Source organism: Phalangium opilio, unplaced genomic scaffold (assembly GCF_054372755.1).
Source record: "Phalangium opilio isolate 3A_F unplaced genomic scaffold, DU_Popi_V2 ptg000077l_1, whole genome shotgun sequence".
Classification (NCBI taxonomy): domain Eukaryota; kingdom Metazoa; phylum Arthropoda; class Arachnida; order Opiliones; family Phalangiidae; genus Phalangium; species Phalangium opilio.
Genome location: NW_028324185.1, coordinates 5,213,755 through 5,228,204, shown reverse-complemented (window position 1 = coordinate 5,228,204; position 14,450 = coordinate 5,213,755).

Below are 14,450 nucleotides of genomic sequence, written 5' to 3'. Positions count from 1 at the left end.
AAATCAGAATACATCTAATGTTCTAATTTCCTTCCCGGGGTAATATAAATTTTGCATCAAAATAAAAACAGAGGTGTTTTTATGGTGCGAGCCCCGTATGAACAAATTAGTTACATCCTTGTTATTAGATATTACACAAAGTAAATCATCAAGTATAACAAAATTCTTGATATTGGGGTCTAATATATTCACATTTAATATACCTTCGTGAAATTCCACGGAAGGCGTGTGATCTAATACCGAATTAAATAATTTTGGTTGATATTCAGTGTAACACCATATTATCCTATCTGGAGAGGGTGATATACATATATCTTTATACTTTATAAGGTTAGCTACAAAGTATGATTTTTCTGATTGTGTCGCCCCGGCTATGAGACCATTAAATGGGTGTTGTAAGCTGAAGTCCATTTTAAGGAATGAATCACTTTTTAAGAATCAAGTTGTTTTTTATTCACAAATATTCTTTAGCATTACATACGATTGTACCAATCATAGATTTACAAAATTCGTCACTTAAAAAAGTGCTTAGGGTAAATATCTTATAAATTTCAACATAATCCAGGTTAACTTGGGTTTTACGGGGAATTTTAATTTTTATAGAATAATCTAGTGACCTGGGTTTTATGGGGTATACTTAATTTTCTGGAATGATCTAGAATAATAGTTATAGCTGGGTTTTACGGGAATTCTTTATTTCCCCCCAACGTCATCTGGAGTTTCATACCCCCTTAACCATTTGGTTAATACCGGAGAGATTAATGGTTCAAATTTTGATCTAATTAAAATACTGTTTATTTCTTAAATCATAATTTGCCCTATCTTCATACTCCAATGTATGTACTTCTACATACAATCGCCAACGCCCTCTTCGCCTGCCACCGGATCGCCAGCGCCCATTTTTCCTACCACCGGATCGCCAACACCCATTTCGCCACCCACCGCATCGCCAGACCCATTTCGCCAGCACAGATTTCATCCGCCACCGCATCGCCAGCACCCATTTCGCCCGCCACCGCATCGCCAGCACCCATTTCGCCCGCCACCGCATCGCCAACATCTTCTTCGCCCGCCACCGCATCGCCAACATCTTCTTCGCCCGCCACCGCATCGCCAACATCTTCTTCGCCCGCCACCGCATCGCCAACATCTTCTTCGCCCGCCACCGCATCGCCAACATCTTCTTCGCCCGCCACCGCATCGCCAACATCTTCTTCGCCCGCCACGGCATCGCCAACATCTTCTTCGCCCGCCACCGCATCGCCAACATCTTCGCCCGCCACGAAGTTGTTTATTATGGTGTAAACTTGCCCAGCTGGGTTATATGAACTCAAAAAGAACAAGGTTGATATTTTGGTTAGGTTAAAGTTGATTATTTCAACAAAATATTATTAGGTCTGGTTAGGCTAGGTTTTGATTCGTTTTGTTAGACTTAGGTTAGTAATATTTTGGAAATGGTGTAACAATGTTACACTTTTTCCAAAAACCTTAATGTTTTCAATTATCTACTTCTGAAATAAAATAACCCTTCTCGAATTATAATATGCCTTTTCCAAAACATTACTTTTTACAATTATCTTCTTCCGAAATAAAATAACCTTTCTCGAATTATAATATGCCTTTTCAAAAATAATACTGTTTACAAATATCTAATTCCGAAATAAAACAACCTTTCTCGAATTTTATTATGCCTTTTCCTAATTATTGTAAACTGATGCAGCCTGAAGAATAGTACAATATTTAAATGTACTTTTAAAAAAATCATAAACACGATCCGTTAGCAGGTCACATTACTTATTAAATAATCACAGAAAAAGGTAGTTTTTGAAAACCAACGAACCAACGAATACAACTGTATTGTTAAAAAAATGCTCAAAACTCAACACAAAAACTGCTATTTCCCAAAACAGCAGCCGTTTTTTCTAAAACAACAGTTTTTAAAACTGCGCTGTTTTTTGGAATCGTGGTTGCTGTTTCGAGAACTGCTCAACAGAGAACTCCTCATATGAGGTACACCCGGATCACCAACACCCTCTTCGCCTGCCACTGGATCGCCAACACCCTCTTCGCCTGCCACTGGATCGCCAACACCCTCTTCGCCTGCCACTGGATCGCCAACACCCTCTTCGCCTGCCACTGGATCGCCAACACCCTCTTCGTCTGCCACTGGATCGCCAACACCCTCTTCGCCTGCCACTGGATCGCCAACACCCTCTTCGCCTGCCACTGGATCGCCAACACCCTCTTCGCCCGCCACTGGATCGCCAACACCCTCTTCGCCCGCCACTGGATCGCCAACACCCTCTTCGCCCGCCACTGGATCGCCAACACCCTCTTCGCCTGCCACTGGATCGCCAACACCCTCTTCGCCTGCCACAGGATCGCCAACACCCTAATAACCTGCCATCGGATCGCCAACACCCTCTTAACCTGCCACCGGATCGCCAACACCCTCTCCTCCTGCCACCGGATCGCTAACACCCTCTACGCCATCCATCGGATCGGCATCACCCTCTTAGCCTGCCATCGGATCGCCAGCACCCACTACGCCAGCCATCGGATCGCCAGCACCCTTTTCGCCTGCCACCGGATCGCCAGCACCCTCTTATCCTGCCACCTGATCGCCAGCACCCTTTTCGCCAACCACCGGATCGCCAGCACCCTCTTATCCTGCCACCTGATCGCCAGCACCCTCTTATCCTGCAACCTGATCGCCACTACCCTCTCCTCCTGCCACCGGATCGCCAACAGCCTCTTTGCGAGCCACAGTATCGCTAACACCCTCTATGCGAGTCACCGTATCGCCAACACCCACTACGACTGCCACCGGATCCCCAACACCCTCTACGCCTGCCATCGGATCGCCAACAGCCTCTTTGCGAGCCACAGTATCGCTAACACCCTCTATGCGAGTCACCGTATCGCCAACACCCACTACGACTGCCACCGGATCCCCAACACCCTCTACGCCTGCCATCGGATCGCCAGCACTCTCTGCGCCTGCCATCGGATGGCCAGCACCCTTTCTCCTGCCATCACAAGAGCGGATTTCATATAGCGGTCCTCATAACAACAGTTCTCTAAATAGCGGTTCCCGAAATGGCAGTTTTCCCCATAGAGCAATTACCGTTACAGCAGTTCTCTAAAGAGTGGGAAAATAGATATGCGAAAAACCATAGTTGTTTATTATGGTGTAAGCTTGCCCAGCTGGGTTATATGAACTCAAAAAGAACTAGGTTGATATTTTGGTTAGGTTAAAGTTGATTATTTCAACTAAATATTATTAGGTCAGGTTAGGCTAGGTTTTGATTCGTTTTGATAGACTTAGGTTAGTAATATTTTGGAAATGGTGTAACAATGTTACACTTTTTCCAAAAACCTTAATGTTTTCAATTATCTACTTCTGAAATAAAATAACCCTTCTCGAATTATAATATGCCTTTTCCAAAACATTACTTTTTACAATTATCTTCTTCCGAAATAAAATAACCTTTCTCGAATTATAATATGCCTTTTCAAAAATAATACTGTTTACAAATATCTAATTCCGAAATAAAACAACCTTTCTCGAATTTTATTATGCCTTTTCCTAATTATTGTAAACTGATGCAGCCTGAAGAATAGTACAATATTTAAATGTACTTTTAAAAAAATCATAAACACGATCCGTTAGCAGGTCACATTACTTATTAAATAATCACAGAAAAAGGTAGTTTTTGAAAACCAACGAACCAACGAATACAACTGTATTGTTAAAAAAATGCTCAAAACTCAACACAAAAACTGCTATTTCCCAAAACAGCAGCCGTTTTTTCTAAAACAACAGTTTTTAAAACTGCGCTGTTTTTTTGGAATCGTGGTTGCTGTTTCGAGAACTGCTCTACAGAGAACTCCTCATATGAGGTACACCCGGATCGCCAACACCCTCTTCGCCTGCCACTGGATCGCCAACACCCTCTTCGCCTGCCACTGGATCGCCAACACCCTCTTCGCCTGCCACTGGATCGCCAACACCCTCTTCGCCTGCCACTGGATCGCCAACACCCTCTTCGTCTGCCACTGGATCGCCAACACCCTCTTCGCCTGCCACTGGATCGCCAACACCCTCTTCGCCTGCCACTGGATCGCCAACACCCTCTTCGCCTGCCACTGGATCGCCAACACCCTCTTCGCCCGCCACTGGATCGCCAACACCCTCTTCGCCTGCCACTGGATCGCCAACACCCTCTTCGCCTGCCACTGGATCGCCAACACCCTCTTCGCCTGCCACTGGATCGCCAACACCCTAATAACCTGCCACCGGATCGCCAACACCCTCTCCTCCTGCCACCGGATCGCCAACACCCTCTACGCCATCCATCGGATCGGCATCACCCTCTTAGCCTGCCATCGGATCGCCAGCACCCTCTACGCCAGCCATCGGATCGCCAGCACCCTTTTCGCCTGCCACCGGATCGCCAGCACCCTCTTATCCTGCCACCTGATCGCCAGCACCCTTTTCGCCAACCACCGGATCGCCAGCACCCTCTTATCCTGCCACCTGATCGCCAGCACCCTCTTATCCTGCAACCTGATCGCCAGCACCCTCTTATCCTGCAACCTGATCGCCACTACCCTCTCCTCCTGCCACCGGATCGCCAACAGCCTCTTTGCGAGCCACAGTATCGCTAACACCCTCTATGCGAGTCACCGTATCGCCAACACCCACTACGACTGCCACCGGATCCCCAACACCCTCTACGCCTGCCATCGGATCGCCAACAGCCTCTTTGCGAGCCACAGTATCGCTAACACCCTCTATGCGAGTCACCGTATCGCCAACACCCACTACGACTGCCACCGGATCCCCAACACCCTCTACGCCTGCCATCGGATCGCCAGCACTCTCTGCGCCTGCCATCGGATGGCCAGCACCCTTTCTCCTGCCATCACAAGAGCGGATTTCATATAGCGGTCCTCATAACAACAGTTCTCTAAATAGCGGTTCCCGAAATGGCAGTTTTCCCCATAGAGCAATTACCGTTACAGCAGTTCTCTAAAGAGTGGGAAAATAGATATGCGAAAAACCATAGTTGTTTATTATGGTGTAAGCTTGCCCAGCTGGGTTATATGAACTCAAAAAGAACTAGGTTGATATTTTGGTTAGGTTAAAGTTGATTATTTCAACTAAATATTATTAGGTCAGGTTAGGCTAGGTTTTGATTCGTTTTGATATACTTAGGTTAGTAATATTTTGGAAATGGTGTAACAATGTTACACTTTTTCCAAAAACCTTAATGTTTTCAATTATCTACTTCTGAAATAAAATAACCCTTCTCGAATTATAATATGCCTTTTCCAAAACATTACTTTTTACAATTATCTTCTTCCGAAATAAAATAACCTTTCTCGAATTATAATATGCCTTTTCAAAAATAATACTGTTTACAAATATCTAATTCCGAAATAAAACAACCTTTCTCGAATTTTATTATGCCTTTTCCTAATTATTGTAAACTGATGCAGCCTGAAGAATAGTACAATATTTAAATGTACTTTTAAAAAAATCATAAACACGATCCGTTAGCAGGTCACATTACTTATTAAATAATCACAGAAAAAGGTAGTTTTTGAAAACCAACGAACCAACGAATACAACTGTATTGTTAAAAAAATGCTCAAAACTCAACACAAAAACTGCTATTTCCCAAAACAGCAGCCGTTTTTTCTAAAACAACAGTTTTTAAAACTGCGCTGTTTTTTTGGAATCGTGGTTGCTGTTTCGAGAACTGCTCTACAGAGAACTCCTCATATGAGGTACACCCGGATCACCAACACCCTCTTCGCCTGCCACTGGATCGCCAACACCCTCTTCGCCTGCCACTGGATCGCCAACACCCTCTTCGCCCTCCACTGGATCGCCAACACCCTCTTCGCCCGCCACTGGATCGCCAACACCCTCTTCGCCCGCCACTGGATCGCCAACACCCTCTTCGCCTGCCACTGGATCGCCAACACCCTCTTCGTCTGCCACTGGATCGCCAACACCCTCTTCGCCTGCCACTGGATCGCCAACACCCTCTTCGCCTGCCACTGGATCGCCAACACCCTCTTCGCCTGCCACTGGATCGCCAACACCCTCTTCGCCCGCCACTGGATCGCCAACACCCTCTTCGCCTGCCACTGGATCGCCAACACCCTCTTCGCCTGCCACTGGATCGCCAACACCCTCTTCGCCTGCCACTGGATCGCCAACACCCTAATAACCTGCCATCGGATCGCCAACACCCTCTTAACCTGCCACCGGATCGCCAACACCCTCTCCTCCTGCCACCGGATCGCCAACACCCTCTACGCCATCCATCGGATCGGCATCACCCTCTTAGCCTGCCATCGGATCGCCAGCACCCTCTACGCCAGCCATCGGATCGCCAGCACCCTCTACGCCAGCCATCGGATCGCCAGCACCTTTTTCGCCTGCCACCGGATCGCCAGCACCCTCTTATCCTGCCACCTGATCGCCAGCACCCTTTTCGCCAACCACCGGATCGCCAGCACCCTCTTATCCTGCAACCTGATCGCCACTACCCTCTCCTCCTGCCACCGGATCGCCAACAGCCTCTTTGCGAGCCACAGTATCGCTAACACCCTCTATGCGAGTCACCGTATCGCCAACACCCACTACGACTGCCACCGGATCCCCAACACCCTCTACGCCTGCCATCGGATCGCCAACAGCCTCTTTGCGAGCCACAGTATCGCTAACACCCTCTATGCGAGTCACCGTATCGCCAACACCCACTACGACTGCCACCGGATCCCCAACACCCTCTACGCCTGCCATCGGATCGCCAGCACTCTCTGCGCCTGCCATCGGATGGCCAGCACCCTTTCTCCTGCCATCACAAGAGCGGATTTCATATAGCGGTCCTCATAACAACAGTTCTCTAAATAGCGGTTCCCGAAATGGCAGTTTTCCCCATAGAGCAATTACCGTTACAGCAGTTCTCTAAAGAGTGGGAAAATAGATATGCGAAAAACCATAGTTGTTTATTATGGTGTAAGCTTGCCCAGGTGGGTTATATGAACTCAAAAAGAACTAGGTTGATATTTTGGTTAGGTTAAAGTTGATTATTTCAACTAAATATTATTAGGTCAGGTTAGGCTAGGTTTTGATTCGTTTTGATAGACTTAGGTTAGTAATATTTTGGAAATGGTGTAACAATGTTACACTTTTTCCAAAAACCTTAATGTTTTCAATTATGTACTTCTGAAATAAAATAACCCTTCTCGAATTATAATATGCCTTTTCCAAAACATTACTTTTTACAATTATCTTCTTCCGAAATAAAATAACCTTTCTCGAATTATAATATGCCTTTTCAAAAATAATACTGTTTACAAATATCTAATTCCGAAATAAAACAACCTTTCTCGAATTTTATTATGCCTTTTCCTAATTATTGTAAACTGATGCAGCCTGAAGAATAGTACAATATTTAAATGTACTTTTAAAAAAATCATAAACACGATCCGTTAGCAGGTCACATTACTTATTAAATAATCACAGAAAAAGGTAGTTTTTGAAAACCAACGAACCAACGAATACAACTGTATTGTTAAAAAAATGCTCAAAACTCAACACAAAAACTGCTATTTCCCAAAACAGCAGCCGTTTTTTCTAAAACAAGTTTTTAAAACTGCGCTGTTTTTTTGGAATCGTGGTTGCTGTTTCGAGAACTGCTCTACAGAGAACTCCTCATATGAGGTACACCCGGATCGCCAACACCCTCTTCGCCTGCCACTGGATCGCCAACACCCTCTTCGCCTGCCACTGGATCGCCAACACCCTCTTCGCCTGCCACTGGATCGCCAACACCCTCTTCGCCTGCCACTGGATCGCCAACACCCTCTTCGCCTGCCACTGGATCGCCAACACCCTCTTCGCCTGCCACTGGATCGCCAACACCCTCTTCGCCTGCCACTGGATCGCCAACACCCTCTTCGCCTGCCACTGGATCGCCAACACCCTCTTCGCCCGCCACTGGATCGCCAACACCCTCTTCGCCCGCCACTGGATCGCCAACACCCTCTTCGCCTGCCACTGGATCGCCAACACCCTCTTCGCCTGCCACTGGATCGGCAACACCCTCTTCGCCTGCCACTGGATCGCCAACACCCTAATAACCTGCCATCGGATCGCCAACACCCTCTTAACCTGCCACCGGATCGCCAACACCCTCTCCTCCTGCCACCGGATCGCCAACACCCTCTACGCCATCCATCGGATCGGCATCACCCTCTTAGCCAGCCATCGGATCGCCAGCACCCTTTTCGCCTGCCACCGGATCGCCAGCACCCTCTTATCCTGCCACCTGATCGCCAGCACCCTTTTCGCCAACCACCGGATCGCCAGCACCCTCTTATCCTGCCACCTGATCGCCAGCACCCTCTTATCCTGCAACCTGATCGCCACTACCCTCTCCTCCTGCCACCGGATCGCCAACAGCCTCTTTGCGAGTCACCGTATCGCCAACACCCACTACGACTGCCACCGTATCCCCAACACCCTCTACGCCTGCCATCGGATCGCCAACAGCCTCTTTGCGAGCCACAGTATCGCTAACACCCTCTATGCGAGTCACCGTATCGCCAACACCCACTACGACTGCCACCGGATCCCAAACACCCTCTACGCCTGCCATCGGATCGCCAGCACTCTCTGCGCCTGCCATCGGATGGCCAGCACCCTTTCTCCTGCCATCACAAGAGCGGATTTCATATAGCGGTCCTCATAACAACAGTTCTCTAAATAGCGGTTCCCGAAATGGCAGTTTTCCCCATAGAGCAATTACCGTTACAGCAGTTCTCTAAAGAGTGGGAAAATAGATATGCGAAAAACCATAGTTGTTTATTATGGTGTAAGCTTGCCCAGCTGGGTTATATGAACTCAAAAAGAACTAGCTTGATATTTTGGTTAGGTTAAAGTTGATTATTTCAACTAAATATTATTAGGTCAGGTTAGGTTAGGTTTTGATTCGTTTAGTTAGACTAAGGTTAGTAATATTTTGGAAATGGTGAAACAATGTTACACTTTTTCAAAAAACTTAATGTTTTCAATTATCTACTTCTGAAATAAAATAAACCTTCTCGAATTATAATATGCCTTTTCCAAAACATTACTGTTTACAATTATCTTCTTCCGAAATAAAATAACCTTTCTCGAATTATAATATGCCTTTTCAAAAATAATACTGTTTAGAAATATCTAATTCCGAAATAAAACAACCTCTCTCGAATTTAATTATGCCTTTTCCTAATTATTGTAAACTGATGCAGCCTGAAGAATAGTACAATATTTAAATGTACTTTTAAAAAAATCATAAACACGATCCGTTAGCAGGTCACATTACTAATTAAATAATCACAGAAAAAGGTAGTTTTTGAAAACCAACGAACCAACGAATACAACTGTATTGTTAAAAAATGCTCAAAACTCAACACAAAAACTGCTATTTCCCAAAACAGCAGCCGTTTTTTCTAAAACAACAGTTTTTAAAACTCCGCTGTTTTTTTTTTTGGAATCGTGGTTGCTATTTCGAGAACTGCTCTACAGAGAACTCCTCATATGAGGTACACCCGGATCGCCAACACCCTCTTCGCCTGCCATCGGATCGCTAACATCCTCTTCACCTGCCATCGGATCGCTAACACCCTCTTAACCTGCCACCGGATCGCCAACACCCTCTTAACCTGCCACCGGATCGCCAAGACCCTCTACGCCATCCATCGGATCGCCAAGACCCTCTACGCCATCCATCGGATCGCCATCACCCTCTACGCCATCCATCGGATCGCCATCACCCTCTACGCCATCCATCGGATCGGCATCACCCTCTACGCCATCCATCGGATCGGCATCACCCTCTTAGCCTGCCATCAGATCGCCAGCACCCTCTACGCCAGCCATCGGATCACCAGCACCCTTTTCGCCTGCCACCGGATCGCCAGCACCCTCTTATCCTGCCACCTGATCGACAGTACCCCCTCCTCCTGCCACCGGATCGCCAACACCCTCTTTGCGAGCCACAGTATCGCTAACACCCTCTATGCGAGTCACCGTATCGCCAACACCCACTACGACTGCCATCGGATCGCCAGCGTTCTCTGCGCCTGCCATCGGATGGCCAGCACCCTCTTCTCCTGCCATCACAAGAGCGGATTTCATATAGCGGTCCTCATAACAACAGTTCTCTAAATAGCGGTTCCCGAAATGGCAGTTTTCCCCATACAGCAATTACCGTTACAGCAGTTCTCTAAAGAGTTGGAAAATAGATATGCGAAAAACCATAGTTGTTTTTTATGGTGTAAGCTTGCTCAGCTGGGTTATATGAATTCAAAAAGAACTAGGTTGATATTTGGGTTAGATTAAAGTTGATTATTTCAACTAAATATTATTAGGTCAGGTTAGGTTAGGTTTTGATTCGTTTAGTTAGACTAAGGTTAGTAATATTTTTGAAATGGTGTAATAATGTTACACTTTTTCCAAAAACTTAATGTTTTCAATTATCTACTTCTGAAATAAAATAACCCTTCTCGAATTATAATATGCCTTTTCCAAAACATTACTGTTTGCAATTATCTTCTTCCGAAATAAAATAACCTTTCTCGAATTATAATATGCCTTTTCAAAAATAATACTGTTTAGAATTATCTAATTCCGAAATAAAACAACCTTTCTCGAATTTAATTTTGCCTTTTCCAAAAAATTGTAAACTGATACAACCTGAAGAATAGTACAATATTTAAATGTACTTTTAAAAAAAAATCATAAACACGATCCGTTAGTAGGTCACATTACTATATAATGATCACAGAAAAAGGTAGTTTTAGAAACCAACGAATACAACTGTATTGTTAAAAAATGCTCAAAACCCAACACAAACACTGCTATTTCCCAAAACAGCAGCCCCTATTTCTAAAACAGCAGTTTTTAAAAACTCCGCTGTTTTTTTTGGAATCGTGGTTGCTATTTCGAGAACTGCTCTACAGAGAACTCCTCATATGAGGTACACCCGGATCGCCAACACCCTCTTCGCTTGCCACTGGATCGCCAACACCCTATTAACCTGCCATCGGATCGCCAACACCCTCTTAACCTGCCACCGGATCGCCAAGACCCTCTAAGCCTTCCATCGGATCGGCATCACCCTCTACGCCATCCATCGGATCGGCATCACCCTCTACGCCATCCATCGGATCGGCATCACCCTCTTAGCCTGCACCCTTTTCGCCTGCCACCGGATCGCCAGCACCCTTTTCGCCTGCCACCGGATCGCCAGCACCCTTTTCGACTGCCACCGGATCGCCAGCACCCTTTTCGACTGCCACCGGATCGCCAGCACCCTTTTCGCCTGCCCCGGATCGCCAGCACCCTCTTATCCTGCCACCTGATCGCCAGTACCCTCTCCTCCTGCCACCTGATCGCCAGTACCCTCTCCTCCTGCCACCGGATCGCCAACACCCTCTTTGCGAGCCACAGTATCGCCAACACCCTCTACGCCTGCCATCGGATCGCCAGCACCCTCTGCGCCTGCCATCGGATTGCCAGCACCCTCTTCTCCTGCCATCACAAGAGCGGATTTCATAATAGTGGTCCTCATAACAACAGTTCCCTAAATAGCACTTCCCGAAATAGCATTTCCCGAAATGGCAGTTTTCCCCATACAGCAATTACCGTTACAGCAGTTCTCTAAAGAGCGGTAAAATAGATATGCGAAAAACCATAGTTGTTTATTATGGTGTAAGCTTGCCCAGCTGGGTTTTATGAACTCAAAAAGAACTAGGTTGATATTTTGGTTAGGTTAAAGTTGATTATTTCAACTAAACATTATTAGGTCAGGTTAGGTTAGGTTTTGATTCGTTTAGTTAAACTTAGGTTAGTAATATTTTGGAAATGGTGTAACAATGTTACACTTCTTCCAAAAACCTTAATGTTTTCAATTATCTTCTTCCGAAATAAAATAACCTTTCTCGAATTTTATTATGCCTTTTCCAAATTATTATAAACTAATACAGCCTGAAGAATAGTACAATATTTAAATGTACTTTTAAAAAAAATCATAAACACGATCCTTTAGTAGGTCACATTACTATATAATGATCACAGAAAAAGGTAGTTATAGAAACCAACGAATACAACTGTATTGTTAAAAAATGCTCAAAACTCAACACAAACACTGCTATTTCCCAAAACAGCAGCCGCTATTTCTAAAACAGCAGTTTTTAAAAACTGCTGTTTTTTTTTGAATCGTGGTTGCTATTTCGAGAACTGCATATGAGGCACACCCTCCCCGCCTGCCACCGGATCGCCAGCACCCTCCCCGCCTGCCACCGGATCGCCAGCACCCTCCCCGCCTGCCACCGGATCGCCAGCACCCTCTTCGCCTGCCACCGTATCGCCAACACCCAATTCGACTGCCACCGGATCGCCAGCACCCTCTTCTCCTTCCGTCGGATCGCCAACACCCTCTTCTCCTTCCGTCGGATCGCCAGCACCCTTTTCGCCTTCCGTCGGATCGCCAGCACCGTTTTCGCCTGCCACCGGATCGCCAGCACCCTCTTATCCTGCCACCAGATCGCCAGCACCCTCTCCGCCTGCCAACGGATCGCCAACACCCTCTTCTCCTTCCGCCGGATCGCCAGCACCCTTTTCACCTGCCACCGGATCGCCAGCACCCTCTTCACCTGCCACCGGATCGCCAGCACCCTCTTCTTCAGCCACCGGATCGCCAACACCCTCTTTGCGAGCCACAATATCGCCAACACCCTCTATGCGAGTCACCGTATCGCCAACACCCTCTACGCCTGCCGTCGGATCGCCTGCACCCTCTGCGCCTGCCGTCGGATCGCCAGCACCCTCTGGGCCTGCCACCGGATCGCAAACACCCTCTTCGCCTGCCACCGGATCGCCAACACCCTCTTCGTCTGCCACCGGATCGCCAACACCCTCTTCGTCTCCTCTAGGAGATGTACTCAAGCAAGGTTTTAATGAAGAATTATTTCTTTAAAATCAATGGTTTTCGCAATAATATAGACAAAGCCTAGATTATTAATGACAAAAAAGGTAACTCCATATTGATATTTATTTTCTGTTTGACACACCACAAAAGGAGCCACCATTTCAATCGCTGAGTTAATGAAACGCGCAGATTCCATATTTATAAGCGTAAGGAGACAATTTTATTTTTAAGGAAAAAAATATCACAAACAGATTTGGGCAGGATATGGCATTTTTAAATTTGGAACAATGTCTTGGTCACTTAAAGCAAGAAATTCAATGACATACTAGTCACTGTAGCAAAAAAAGTTAAAACATGTTTAGTGTTATAAAATTGTAAAACTGAGTTACAATTAAAATAATTTTTTTAAAAACCAAATATTCATTTTATTAAAATCTAACTTTATCTAATATTGGTGCTGACAAGTTTACAATACCAGCTGCAATTAAAAACATAGGGTTAATGAAAGACGTCATCTCCCAATCCAGTTTATCATTAAAGATTGAAAAAAGTTTTAATCTTTGTATCAAACTGTCTATGTGCACTCTTGCTTTTACTATTTTGAAGTTATCGAGTGATTTTGTTTCCGTAAACTGATTAGATTCTATCAGAAATGGTGGCATGAAAAATTCAATACCTTTTTATAAACAATTAGTCTCTCTTCTGAATCCTTTATCTACCATGCATGCGTCTACATAGGGTGTTAATTTTCCTTTATACCCAGCTTTCTCATTGCTATTGACGAGAGAGAATACGGTTATTCAGTTCATCTCGATCGCACAGTTTCTCCGAGATTTTCAATACCTCATTTTCATTATGGAAAGTAAAGATTTCATCGTCATGGGTTACAAAACAGGGTATATTATCCCCTCGAAAGATTAAGCTTACTCTTAATTACTTAAGTGAACAAAAACGCTGTTATAAAAGGGGTGAGTTTCAAGTCGTATTCATTGTACCAACGATATTGAACGATTGAAGATGGAGATTTCGCCTGGGAAGAGATGCGTCCTAGAGGCTGGTTTTATTCGAGCTAATAACGAGTATGTAATAAAAGAATTAGCGTACTATATAGTTGAAACGGGTGAAAACGGTACGTTCGTTTTCAAGCTACCGTTCCCATACGGCGAACTAAGCTTGAAGGACCGACCATTAAATGGTTGGGTTTCGCGGATTATTTGCGCTCTCAGTTGGAACGATGGAGGATACGTATTCGAGGACTTTACCAACATTTTAAGTGAGCTATCTGGGAAAGCTGATATCTTTTGGACGAAAGGGTTAGAGAAGTCTATCTTCCTCTCGAAATCCATTGGTGGCACCGTGGGAAATGCCGAGACTCTCGGCTGCCCTAAATTAAGTGGTCCTTCAAAAGAACCTCTGCCATCGAACTGTATTTTCCATAGAAATACAGAT